The sequence below is a fragment of the Panthera onca genome, chromosome B1 (genome assembly GCF_046562875.1).
Source record: "Panthera onca isolate mPanOnc1 chromosome B1, mPanOnc1 haplotype 2, whole genome shotgun sequence".
In the NCBI taxonomy this organism is placed as follows: Eukaryota; Metazoa; Chordata; class Mammalia; order Carnivora; family Felidae; genus Panthera; species Panthera onca.
In genome coordinates this window covers 82,210,354-82,224,198 of record NC_138342.1, presented here as the reverse complement: position 1 = coordinate 82,224,198, position 13,845 = coordinate 82,210,354, and the positions used below count along the sequence as shown (strand labels likewise).

Genomic DNA, 13,845 nt, shown 5'->3' with positions numbered 1-13,845 from the left:
GTGGAGCTGCCCTGGTGGGTGGGTTGGTCACAGGAGAGATTCCAGGTAGATGCCTGCTGTAGAGACTTACCCTTGTCCCTACCATCTCTGTAGCAAGAAGTAACCCAGATGGGTCTGTGAATGCCTCAAGTTACAAGTCCAATGTTGTGTGTGTTTTGTGTGTGTATGTGTGTGTGTGTGTGTGTGTGTGTGTGTGTGTGTGTGTGAGGGTGTCCATTTTTTCTAGGGGAGAAGTTCCATAGCTTTTAAAAATCAGAAGGGATTCAACTGAAAGAATTCCTATCACAGGTATGTTTGTCTGTGATGGGGGAGGGACATCTGCATAATGGAGTAGAGAATCCTGTGAGTTGAAACGATGTTTTTGGCCATTCATTCACACTCCAGCAGCTTATGTCTAGCATGTTATGGATAAGGCTCTGAAGTTCAACTTTCTCTTCAGATTTTTCAAAAAATAAAATGCTAGGTGCAGTGTATATAAGCTTTGTTCAAGGCATTACGAGGTTTTTCTTAACTGTGTATTCCAATCACAGGCACAAGTATTTAAGGAAGATTGTAACAAAAATGTATATGTAGACAAAGAGGACTGATAAAACATAAATAGATGGTCAAAACCACATGGAGGAAGGAGGGGGAATGATTATACCAAATAACCTAGGCTAGCAAAGTTCTTGCCCATGAGCACTACATTTAAATCTGAGCTTCCTGGAAACCAAGGTAGAAGGAGAAATGGGGTGAGTATTAGAATTCTTTCTTAGAGGGGCGCCTGGGTGGCGCAGTCGGTTAAGCGTCCGACTCAGCCAGGTCACGATCTCACGGTCCGTGAGTTCGAGCCCCGCGTCAGGCTCTGGGCTGATGGCTCAGAGCCTGGAGCCTGTTTCCGATTCTGTGTCTCCCTCTCTCTCTGTCCCTCCCCCGTTCATGCTCTGTCTCTCTCTGTCCCACAAATAAATAAAAAAAAAAAAAAACGTTGAAAAAAAAAAAAAAGAATTCTTTCTTAGAATTCTTTAAAGAAAGCACATTACTTCAGTAGGTGAGGGGTTAATGTCTAAGGTTTTTACAGCAAGTCTTCATGTATGTGCCATCCTCTGCACTTTTACCAGCCACATGGAAATGCTTTCTTTGTGACCGCTTTCTACAGTTGTTTTTTAGAAAAAGTCTTTGTGTGGGATACTGAGATCGCAGCATGTGGTTCTCTGAGCTCTCTCCCCCATTCTCCTGAGAACTGGATTGTTTGAGCTGCCAGGAGTTGTAACAACCAATAAAGCAAGATTATACCCAGAACGGGGACAGTGAGCAGGGTGAGAGTGGGTTTTCCTTGCCGACCTCCCTGCCTGAGTGATGATTTTCCTCTGTGGTCATTCAGGATCCTGAGCAGAATATCCGTTGGATATCTCACCTTAGGGAGTGGCCCTTTGCTGTGGTCAGTTTTCTACCTTGCCACTTTATGAAGAGTTGGTGTATTGTTTTGTTTTGTATTTTTACCTTCTTGCAAAAGCACGTTCACGTCGGGACCTTTCATTAATGCCTCATAAAGATGAAAATGTATTTTTTAATTTGGAATGAGACTTGCAGTAGAGCCTCTTTGGAATCAAATTGCATTTCCTTATCAAGCTTTCATTTTCTGTTCTTCTTCATTAAAAAATAGTCATAAAAATTTGGGAATGGAAAAGACTTTTTATTCAGTTCCTCATTTTCGTTCATATGTGTTCAATAGTTGCGTAAACTTTCCCACTTGAGCCATTGCTAATCATAGCCACTAAGTTGTAGTCTAAAACTAAAAACGTATCCCAATACAGAAATACCTCAGAATACATTTCCTTGATAATCGTGTTTGATCTGGAGTGAAAGGTAGAGAATAAGATGGGCAGTGGAAAAGGTTTAAACCCTAGCATAGGTATATAGAGAATTCAGAAAAACTGTATCTCCCTTATAGTTTTATCTAGGAATAGTATGTGGTGCAGACAGATGTTTCCTTACTTTTCCTTGAGTAGCTTGTGAGGAGAGTCTGATATTGCTTTGGAAGGTTTTGTGGTCTAAGTGTTCTGGGTCTGTCCTGTTTTCTTTTGCAAGTACAAATCTGAGCATGAATATTCCAGAATGGGGGAAAGCCAGAATTGGACTCGATGAATTGCTTTATGTAACAAGGACTATTTCAAGGGTATGGGTAATCTGCAAAAATAAAATCAAGCTTCCTTTGGCCTCTTGCTACCGCATCACATGAAAATAGTTGAGTAGATTCTCCTTTGATTCTGAGAGCACATCTAGGATGCTCTGATGTAAAATATAGGCTGCTGTGATGTGAATGATTCTGGATGGTCCTGACTGCCCAGAGCAGTTGAGACTGCGGTACAAAGTGATGCCATTCAACTGCCCTTTGGGAGAAATGTGCTATATGCATAAAAATGCCGTAGACAGAGATGACAAATGGTGGTTTCAGCATGAGCTGCACGTCAGGTAACCAGAACATGCTCTGATTCCAGGGCTAGAGTTGCAGTTGCTTCTGATGAGGGCAATTCCATGAAGTCCACACAGTGGAGAGGAGCTGCAGGGAGATAGCATATTTCACAGTGGTTTGTGGTTTTCCGGAGCAATCCTGGATTGACAGCTGAGATACAGAACCAAAAAACACACATTAACTCAAAATGGGCGAATTTTAAACAGCCACATGTATATCTCTAGTTTTAGACTGTTTATAAGTCTTTAGAAATTGGTTCTTCCTGTGGTTCTTCCCAGGGATGGAATAGGCTGAGGGATTGATAGTTTGACTCTGAGCTAATTTTTTTTTTTCTTTTTTAATTTACATCCAAGTTAATTAGCATACAGTGCAACAATGATTTCAGGGGTAGATTCCTTACCTGTAAGGAATCGCCCCTTACCTGTTTTAGCCCATCCCACCCCCCCACAACCCCTCCAGTAACCCTCTGTTTGTTCTCCATATTTGAGTCTCTTATGTTTTGTTGCCCTCCCTGTTTTTATATTATTTTGGTTCCCTTCCCTTATGTTCATCTGTTCTGTGTCTTAAAGTCCTCACATGAGTGAACTCATGATATTTGTCTTTCTCTGACTAATTTCACTTAGCATAATACCATCTAGTTCTATCCACGTAGTTGCAAATGGCAAGATTTCATTCTTTTTGATTGCCGAGTAATACTCCATTGTGTGTGTGTGTGTGTGTGTGTGTGTGTGTGTGTGTGTGTGTATACACACACACACCACATCTTCTTTATCCATTTATCTATTGATGGACATTTACGCTCTTTCCATACTTTGGCTATTGTTGATAGTGCTGCTATAACCATGGGGGTGCATGTGTCCCTTCGAAACAGCACACCTGTATCTCTTGGATAAATACCTAATAGTACAATTGCTGGGTCGTACAGTAGCTCTATTTTTAATTTTTTGAGGAACCTCCATACTGTTTTCCAGAGTGGCTGCACCAGTGTGCATTCCCACCAGGGGTTGGGCTAATTAAAGGCTGTGTAAACACAAGGCATTTTATTTTATATTTAAAAAAAAATTTTTAACGTTTATTTGTTATTGAGAGACAGAGGGAAACAGAGCATGAGCAGGGGAGGGACAGAGAGAGAGGGAGATACAGAATCCGAAGGAGGCTCCAGGCTCCGAGCTGTCAGCACAGAGCCCAACGTGGGGCTCAAACCCACAGATCGCGAGATGGTGACCTGAGCCGAAGTCGGTCGCCTAACCGACTGAGCCACTCAGGTGCCCCCTTTTTTTTTTTTAATTTTTTAATTTTTAATTTTTTAATTTTTATTTAAAAAAATTTTTTTTTAACATTTATTTATTTTTGAGACAGAGCATGAACGGGGGAGGGTCAGAGAGAGGGAGAATCTGAAACAGGCTCCGGGCTCTGAGCTGTCAGCACAGGGGCCCAATGCGGGGCTCAAACTCATGGACCGCAAGATTGTGACCTGAGCCGAAGTCCGCGCTCAACTGACTGAGCCACCCAGGCGCCCCTTTTAAGTTAGCATTATAGATGGACTGCGATATCTGCAGAATATTTTGCTTAAAAATGGTATGCTTGTTGTCCTCTGGGCATTTTTTGGGTCAGAGACTCCGGAGATTTCCCACAGGGGGGCACGGTGCATAGCAGCTGCCATGAATGGGAGGTGGAGGAGAGGCAGAAGTATGTTTCTGCTCTTCTCACCTGCTATAGTTGTAGGTCGGTGGCATTGTCCACAGATCAGTCCTGGAAGGGCAGTGCAACATTCTTTTCATTGAATTAATTAGCACTCCCACAACTGAACTTTAGCCAAGTCGTTGCTTGATAATTGGCATATTTCTTCCCTGACATGCTGATAATCCAGTTATTGCTTCAAGGTTATATTAAAATGTTTGACTCTTTCAAACCTTAGACCACCAGACTTTCTGAAATAGTTCTTTGTTTTAGCAACAACAAAAAAAGAGAAGCCTAAATAATCTATTACTGACTGTTAAACCATTATGAACTGCCCTTATTCATCGAGATATTTAAAAGATTTTATATTTTACGTATGTATATGTAAAATATTTGAAAGATTTTATATTTTACGTATGTATATGTAAAATATTTAAAAGATTTTATATTTTACGTATGTATATGTAAAATATTTAAAATGTAGAGCAAGTGGAAAGTGAATCCAATTTTGGATCTGCTGAATTTGAAGAGCCTGGTAGCACCTGGGTTTTTTAAGAGTGACGTCCAGGGGGAGAGAAGGGTTGAGGAATCCTAGCTGAGTGTTTCTGGACAAGCTGCTTAATACTTTTTAGCCTTTACAAAAGGCTTGAAATCTGGTTTTTAGGGTTGTGTTAGAGATTAAATGAAGAGTCCTATAAAGCATACAGTTGACCCTTGAACAGTGTAAGGGTTAGGGCCGTTGACCACCCACCCCCTCTCCCCCCACCCCGACCCCCCGTCAAAAATCTGCATATAACTTTTGACTCCCTCAAAAGTTAACTACTGATAGCCTCCTGTTGATCAGAAGCCTTATTGATGACATAAGTGGTCAAGTAACACATATGTTGTATGTTATATGTACCATATCCTATATTCTTACAGTAAAGGGAGCTAGAAAAAAAATGTTATTGAAAAAATCATAAGAGAAAATACATTTAGAATACAATACTGTATTTAATGGAGAAAAAAGAATCTGTGTCTATGTGGAGCTGTGCAGTTCAGGCCCATATTGTTCAAGGGTGAGTGGTACTAAGAACAGAGTATATGCTCAATAGATACTCTCTTTTCCGTTTCCCTTCTTGTGGATTTCAAGGATAGTTGTAAAACGTTTTTACACATTTGGGAACACCACTTTCTCCAAATATAAGCCTCCTGGGCTGGTTCCAGTTTGTTCGCTTATCTTGAAAATTGGAACTTCAGACTGCATTTGGCGTTCAACTATGAATCCCACTACTGTTTAGATTATGGCAGGAGATGACTTCATAGTCCCTACATGTCTTATTCCTATTAACATGTCCCATGTCACGTTAGCTATTTTACAAGACAATGCCTTGCTGATTCATCTCAGTTCTTCAGTTCCAGAACGGCATGGTGTCAAAGATGCAGTGACGCTGTCATTTTGATGAGGAGATGTGAGAACAGTTTTCAGTGTGAGAATCTCCTTAGCATTACAAAGCATTCATTTTTGTGGAAAGAAGTCTTCAGGAAGCCCAGGAATTGACTAAAATAACCTTTTTTTGTTTGTTTGGTATCAAGTAGAGAACCTATATGAAGCTTGAGTGATTGGTGATGGGGAGCACCATTGTATGAACGGAGTTTTGGTCTCCTTTCCTAGAGTGGACAATAAGGAGTTTACCTGGTGCCACAGCACCACTGAAATCTAGAGCACTGAGAGCTCACTGCAGTGCTGGGTGATTGAAGGTCCTAATATTCTCTTTTTTTTTCTTTCATCCTGGCTCACCCCATTTTCAACAGTTCCAAAGGTTAAGTTAGCATCACACAGGGAAGAGGAAATGGCAGGTGATCAGAGTGGTAGTTCAAAATGACCAAGTAATTCCAGAAATTCAAGAAAGTAATTGTTTCTCAAGTGCCTATTAGGCTTGGGTTGCCTTAGAGTCTGTACGACTCAGAAGTGATTAGAGGAGTTTTGTGGCTTTTCTAATCTCTGCTGGCTGGGACTGGTCTCAAGCTCCAGAGTAAGTAGCAGGGGGATAAGAAATCTCAAGGAGCCAAATGTGGACACTGGCTCTCTTTTCCACTGTGAAGAAGAGCTGTGTCTGTAACGTGACATAGGACCAGTCCACCAAAGCCAATTGGACTTTTTTTTTTTTTTTTTTTTTTATGTTTATTTTTGAGAGAGAGCAAGCAAGCATGTGGTGGAGGAGCAGAGTGAGAGGGAGACAGAGACTCTCCCAAGCAGGCTCCATGCTGTGAACACAGAGCCTGATGTGGGGCTCGAACTCATGAGCTGTAAAGCAGATTGGGCTCTTATGGTACATTAACTTTATATTGTTTAATTGAAACACTTCTGATCCATTTGAAAGTGTTTGTTCCACTAGAACTAGAACTCGGAGATGGTTGCATAAATCAGAACTGTTTTGTCCATTGCCTGGATGATACCTAAGCTGTCTGGGTAAGTCAGTTCATGAGAGATGAGATAGAAGACAAAAACCAGGGGTGCCTGGGTGGCTTAGTAGGTTAAACATCTGAGTCTTTTGATTCGGCTCAGGTCACGATCTCAAGGTTTGTGGGTTTGAGCCCTGCGTGGGGCTCTGCACTGGCAGTGTGGGGCCTGCTTGGGAATCTCTCTCTTCCTCTCTCTGCACCTTCCCCAGTCACATGTGTGTGTGTGCTTGCTCTCTCTCTCTCTCTCTCTCTCTCTCAAAAATAAACATTAAAAAAAAAAGACAAAAACCACAGTGGCACTGATTTTGTCTTTCACACCCTAGTGTGAGCTGGCTAATAATGGTTTTAGGTTCAAAATCTGTTAACAGACTTATTTTGATAGCAGCATTGCTTTTATGCTTGAGTTTCTGAAATCTGATCTTTTATAATAGGCCCATGGCAAATGTTCTTTGTCAGCCTTGTGAAAGCATATGATGTTAATGATCTAGCTGGGAGCTTCCTCAGCAAAGTGCCTGGTAGGGTGCAGTCTAACTGAACTGGTAGTGAGACCCCTAAAGATCTTACTCTAGTATAGATGTCATTATCCCGCTTTCGAATGACCTCCTCACCACCACCATGCTGCCGTGACTGTGGGTTCTAATGTAAAAAGAACATGAGACTTTTTGAGAATTTGTGAGCAGAGATGTAGAAGAAGGAAAGAAACTGTGAAAAACAAATAACTTTGGAGGACACAGAATATGATGTGGCAGGTGTAGCCTATAAACACAGTGAACTTCCTATCCTAAAAGGAAGAATAAATCTTCCCCTGCCTTGCCTCCTATACTGACCTCTCATTATTTCACTTCATTGTCCTTATTTGGAATAAGAGGAGTATTGTAGGATTATAAAGATGGCTATCTCTTTAACTTTTGTTTCAACATCTTCATTTAAAGGGGTTACCGGTGTTTCATGCAAAGGTCCATTTAATCGGATTGCCTTCCTAATCCCTAAATATGAGCAATTAAACAGGGGCAGAAGTTTTGATTTGTAGGGGGAGAGGAAGGAAAGGAGAAGAATGTAATTTTGGAGACTGATGACACTTTGGAAGAGAGATGGGCTGGTTCTGTGGCTTCATTGGGGATTTAGAGTAGGGGTGATAGGAGGGCTGTGAGCACTTAGCCACCTATGGGGGTGAGGAGAGAGGTGTGTAAATGGGGCTTCGTCCGAAAGAAAATTCGAAATTGGCGAAGTGTTTCTAGTTTTGCCAGTAGAAAAATGCAGAGAAAATTCTCCTCCTGTACACACCACAGGCCTCCTTACATCACAGGTCTCCTTTCGACCAGTTCAGCAGTGATAGTATCAGGCACACAGCAGACTGAAAAGGCCTTTGTGGGTCCATTTTTAAGCTTTATCAACCATTTAGCAGTTACCAAAGATAATTAAAATGGACTCACAAGAATACGTGTGTGTGAGTGTTTATACCAGTTCCAGATGGACACTGGAAAACAACCAAGGTGTCCATCACCCAGGGAATGGTTAAACCAATAGTTGTATCATTTATAAGTGGACTGCCACTCAAAAAAGGACCCAACTATGGATATATACAGCATGCACGGATTGCAGAAACGTTGTGCTGAGTCAGAAGGGTGACATAAATGATTGCACACTGTAGGAATCATTTATTTGAAGTTTTGAAACAGGCAGAACTAGTATTTACAGGAAGATCGGTAGTTGTTTGGGTCTTGGCATGGGGATTAAGGGAATTTTGGGGGGTTGGTGGGAAGGTTCTAGATCTTGATGTGGAATGATTACATGTGTATACAGTTGTCACAACACACTTAACTGTACATTCAAAGTGAGTATATTTTAAGTAAATTATACCTCAGAGTTGATTTCTTTTTCAGTTTCCGTTAAAAAAAGTTAAAAAAAAAAAAAGGTAAAGAAAGTACTAATTATGACCCTGTTTCTATAGAAAAACGTTACTTTCCAAGTGTAACAAACCAGTTAAAAAATAACTTTCTAGGCTGTAATTCGTAAGTAATGGGGGACTATCAGCACTTTTATACTGGTCCATTTTGATTGTTTTGAAATGTCCTTCTGGATTACATGCTTATTTCAAAAGCTTTTGGGGACTTTTTAAAGTGTATATTTTAACAGGGTTTTCCTGTAGATCTTTGGCAAACTTAAGGAGTAAACAGTATAAACAGTATTACTTTCTGGCACATTTTCCTCTTGTCTTTCTTTGACTCTTCAGTTCCTGTTGTTCCTGCTGTTCCTGCCTTTGAATTTAGCAGACCAGCAAAACTATCCTATCCCTGCAATGAAGAGAAAACACCTAACATATGGGAGAAGCCTAGCAGAGCAAAGTGGCTGATAGAATTCCAATGGGCTATCAAATAGGCAAAAAAAACTAGGGAAGCTGATTTCCCGCTTGAGGCAGACATAGGTATTTGAGGTTTACTGAGTTACCAAAATGTGTGTTCGTTCTTGTCTTCTCAGGTTCCTGCACCGATGGGTATTTATTTGGAGAGTCAGCTACTTGAAGAGCTCCTAGTTTAAGATCTCAAAATTTCATAGCTATTATCTTGTCAAGGTAAACCTAAATTTGATGAAACCCAAATTAAAGGGAATTAAGTGTCTGAAGAAATCAGTATGTTGTATATTTGGCATGTAAAATGTGGGATGAAGTGGCTGTTCAGTTTTCAAGGGGGCTCCTCTCTTCATCTAGATATGGTATGTTGGAGTTCAAGACCAAGTTCACCTGGGCTGCCAGACAATGACCTAGAGTTCCTTTCCTGATCAAAGCCTTCTTCAGGATAACTCCTCTTTCTTAATACTGATAACTTGGCTACAAGAACCACTTCACCCTTGAGGGGCCTGGTTTAGGTAATGAGTAGAAATGGCACCAGACTTGGAGTTTGACTCATGTTCAAGTCATGACCCTGGCCAGCACTGTGACCTCCATTTCCTCATCTGTAAAAGGGGGATGTCCACAGTGGTTTATGGAAAATTGGATGAGATGAAAGAAGCGGCAACTTCTGGCATTGTGCCTGGCACATAATTGGCTAGTGACTTTGTTTCCTTTGTTGGGCAGCTTCCTGGCTCTGGTCCATATCACATACAACTATATGTCCAGTGGCACCATAAGCATTTTGTGGAATGCTTGACTGATTACTAGGGGGCTAGAGGAGTTTGTGATCTGTGTGTGGCTCCTTTTGAAATGGAGGTGGTGCACCTTTATTTCCTGGTCTCTTGTCTACTTTGCCTTCCCGATATACAGTGGTGTGACTGGAATTGCAGACAGCAAGCAGGCTGGGCTGCTGAGAATCAGTCTGATGTTGGAAGCTCATTACCTGTGATTGCAGTAGGGGAAAGAGGTGTGACTGTGTAAAATGGAGCTTGATATGCTATTGAAATAACTCAGCAGATTCTTAAAGAAGAAAGAAGTAAAGGCGGGGGCGGGGGGACCTGACCACCCTCTGTGGCAACAGTTCCTTGATATGCTTCCCCTAACACTGCAACACCAGATAGAAGATACGGTGTATTTTGCCTCAACATTTTACACTTTGGTCGGAGAAGACACACTTAGCACAAGGTAATGAACATTTCTGTTCCATGGCAAAGTATTTGTAAAAACTTAATTACATCATTGGCGTTTCCGTTCTGAGTCTAATTCTGGTAGTCTGTACGTGGATAACCTGCTCCTATCCAATTGTAGGTCTAGGCAATTGTGGAACGGAAGCAATTATCCAGCTGATGTAAAGAAATCCTGCCAAGGAGGAAAGAAAGGCGCCCCTCACCCTCTTGTCAATTACTCCAAATTGGTGTTTATAGGGAATTAAATTCCCTGGTAATTGCCCCCCCCTCCACCCCCCACCTCTTTCCTTTGTCTGTTAAAGCCCTCATCAGAGGCTTTTCCTGAAAGCCCTGGGAATATTTCCGGCTACTTCTCCAAGTCAGGCTGGTGAGCCGGCTGTTAAACACCCACATTCTTCGGTGCCTCCGGCAAGGATTGGTCTTAGTTTGGGGGGATTAGATGACCCATGAGAAAGAATACAAAAATATGCCTGCCTCAATTTGCTGACCCATGTTTGCTGTGCAGGAATTCACAATGTGATGGCCTACAGTTGTCTGCTATTAAAGATTATGTAGGTCTCCTTTCCAGCATGGACCAGTCCAGGGTGGACTTTCTTCCCCTGTGGAGAGCACTGAGGGGGAGGTGTTGTGGAGGGAGCCTAGCATTAGCGATCGGTGTATGGAGTCTTGTCACAGAACCGCCACCCTTCTGCTATATTATTTTCTAGGCCTCATACCTATTCTGGGCCTCAGGTTTCTCATATGTAGAATGTAATAGGAGCTTATTTTCCAGCCAAGCTTCTAGGGTTTTTGTCAAAAAATAAACGTGACATTTATAATGACAAGTTGGAAATGAACACCTTAAAAAACAAAGCACTTGACAAATGTAAGATGTTATTAAATGTAAACTCAATGACCTTATTTCAGTGCTCACATTAGAGAAACAACATTTGAAGTCTTCTGGGGGCACACAAATGATTGGAAAGCTTAAATTTGCCTTTGGCAAGGATCTGTTAGGACAGATCCATATGCCACAGGGCCACCTTATCTCTATGAATATCATAACTGAACTTTCTTTGGCTTTCTTTTTCTGTCATTTAATCTTTGTCCTTTATTTTCAAGCATTGGGAATAATGGGTACTCTGGGAGATTTTTACAAATAGTGAAAATAAGTATAAAGACCTATGGGAGATGAGAAGAGATTCTTTAATTTTTTTTTTTTTTTTTTTTTTTTTTTTTTTTAATGTTTAGTTTTGAGAGACCGAGCGCAAGTAGGGGAAGAGCAGAGAGCAAGGGAGACATAGAATCTGAAGCAGGCTTCAGGCTCTGAGCTGTCAGCACGTTAGCCCATTGCGGGGCTCGAACCCACGAACCGTGAGATCATGACCTGAGCCGAAGTCAAAGGCTTAACTGAGCCACCCATATGCCCCAAGAAGAGATCCTTTAAAAAATAGGCAGTGTAGTTTTAAAATCCTTTTTTTTCAGAAGTGGCCGACTCAGGAACAGAAGAGAGTTGTTAACTTTAAATTGAAATTAACACCCAGTACTGCCCTTTCTTTACTTAGTGAGACATATGGTGAGAACAGATTTCTCTGGTCCTCTGCAGCCTCTGTGACTGGTCACCATGTTCATGTGACATTGGCTCAGTTGCCTCACTTCAAAGACTCCATGATGCCTTGGAGTCCTAATGCCCCTTTTATTTTGTCATCCTGCAGACCGTGATAAAATTAATTCCTTTTTAACTTTCTGAGACATGACCATTTTTACAAAACAGGAAAATGAAAGGAGTCTCCAAAGTGGTACACAGAACGTCCAGTTTGCAGAAGAGAGAGCTCAGGCCTGTGCTTGGCTGGAGGATGGCTTGGCTGTGAGTTTCATTTAAGAAACAAGTAAAAGGACAGGGTGGGAAGCATAGGGAACACCTTCGGTGAAATGCCAAAGGGGCCAGTTATTATTATTGGAAGACTTGGAAATGGCCAGGCCTTGTGGACCTGGGCCCAAGTGCCATGGTCTTTGTGGAGATGGCAAGTGTGCCTCGCCTCAGTGAGGTCTGCACAGAAGGAGCTTGTTTCTGACTTGTTTGCTTCCCCCCCGACCCCACTCACCTCCTTTAGAGTGGTGAAATACATGTTTACTCTTCATGGAGCCGAAGAAAAGGCAGACGGCCCAGGAAGAGACTAATAATGAGGCCCCTTTGGAAGGTGTGAGACAAGTTGGCAGCATGGCTGCCCGGGGAAAACACAATGGGTCTTTGTTTGCCATGGAGAACGCTAGAAGTCCTGGTGTCTCATGCTCCAGGGTTCTGTAGCTCTGGGGAGCCTCGCCCTCCCTGCCTGTGCCAAGCAGGGCTGTCTGATTGGATTGCTGGTGCACACAAATGCCTCTTCATCTCTGCCTGTGACCCGCCAGAGCATCTCTTTGTTGTTGTTACTGGGGTATGCTGAACTGACCCTTCCGCAGCCCCCACTCTCTTGGGGCTTCTTCACTCTTCTGGAAGGATGGCTGGGAAGCGGTCGTTGGCATGTGGTGGCGGCAGCACCGCATGCGGGCCATTGGAGAAGACCCGTCAGAGGAGAGAGCGGCCCTGCGTCGGCCCCTCACCCTTGGCTTTTGGCCCCCTCTGCCTCCCGAGAGCCAGCGCATTCAGTTCCCTGCCTTTGTGCCGGGGGCAGGACAGCACCACCTCCTTGGCTTCCCTTTCCCCTTTGGAAGCCAAAGTCACTCCTCCAACTGGGGAACTGGGAGTTTCTTGTGCATGCTGCCGGCTCGGTGGGGAGATCAGAATGGGGATTCTAACCGCTCGAGTGAAGAGTTGGCAAGGGCGCATGTGCTGTGCCATTGTTCGTTAGCTGTAAGGGAACTACAAAAACAAGTGTCTAGAATTAGATTCAGTGCTCCAGGACCCCTTTCCTTTTTCCATTTAGACTTTCTCAACAGAAGCTGCTTTTCGCTTGATTAACTGTACAAACTCTCTTTGGAGTTTTGTATTTTGGAAACCACGTTGCCAAAGGATAATTGTTAGGTCTGTTGTCAGAGCCCCAAATAAATTCCTCATAATATAAAATGGAGAAGAAAGAATAGAAGGCTTTCATCTATCTTCTTGCCTATTAGTGAAAGACTACTGAGTGACCTAGTTCATCTGCATATTAAATGTGCTAGACCTATCTCTGTCCCCACCCTCCCCCCTTGCTTTGTTCCCTTGGAAACGATGCCCTGGCTCAGAAATTGCACAAGGCTTGCTGCAGATGTGAGAAGGCAGTTAATGGGGAGATGTTGGATTTTTGCAAGGTCTTCAGTGGTTAGTAGAAAAGAGAGGAAGGGGAAAAAAAATTAGAGGTTTGGTCTTCTGGTAACAGATCCAGAATAGTACTTTTAAATGAATTGCAAGCCGTTTTTACCTAGATTTTAAAAGGAAATCATACTATAGCTTCTTCTAACTTGAGACTACCCTTAAAGATCTTTCCCAGTACATTTGGCTGTGTAGGAGGTCAGGTGCCAGTGGACACAAGATTCAAAACGTGCCATTAGGGAGTCTTGACGCTCACTGCTTTAACAGCGCTGGTTCTTCCAGATTGTGTCGTGGTGTCTTATTTTGTCAGGCCAACTTTTTCGGGAGACTGAGAAACCGGATTTAAAAATAGGATTTAGTCAGCGGCCAGAGAGCAAAATTGGCTCGTCTTCTCAGCTGCATATGTAGTCTCCATGTCGTG

The 13,845-nt window shown here is 42.5% G+C and overlaps 1 protein-coding gene across 5 annotated transcripts in view; it reads left to right on the top strand.

Annotated features, from left to right (window-relative positions):
• TSPAN5 (tetraspanin 5) overlaps positions 1–13,845 on the top strand; it is a 176,481-nt gene that overhangs the window by 54,770 nt on the left and 107,866 nt on the right. For 2 of the 5 annotated variants that reach the window (XR_014137610.1, XR_014137609.1), the window contains exon 2: positions 9,059–9,152. The exons of the other annotated variants lie outside the window; for them this stretch is intronic. The gene's annotated coding sequence lies outside the window, so the exon portion shown is untranslated. The remainder of the gene's footprint in view (positions 1–9,058; positions 9,153–13,845) is intronic. 5 annotated transcript variants of the gene reach the window in all.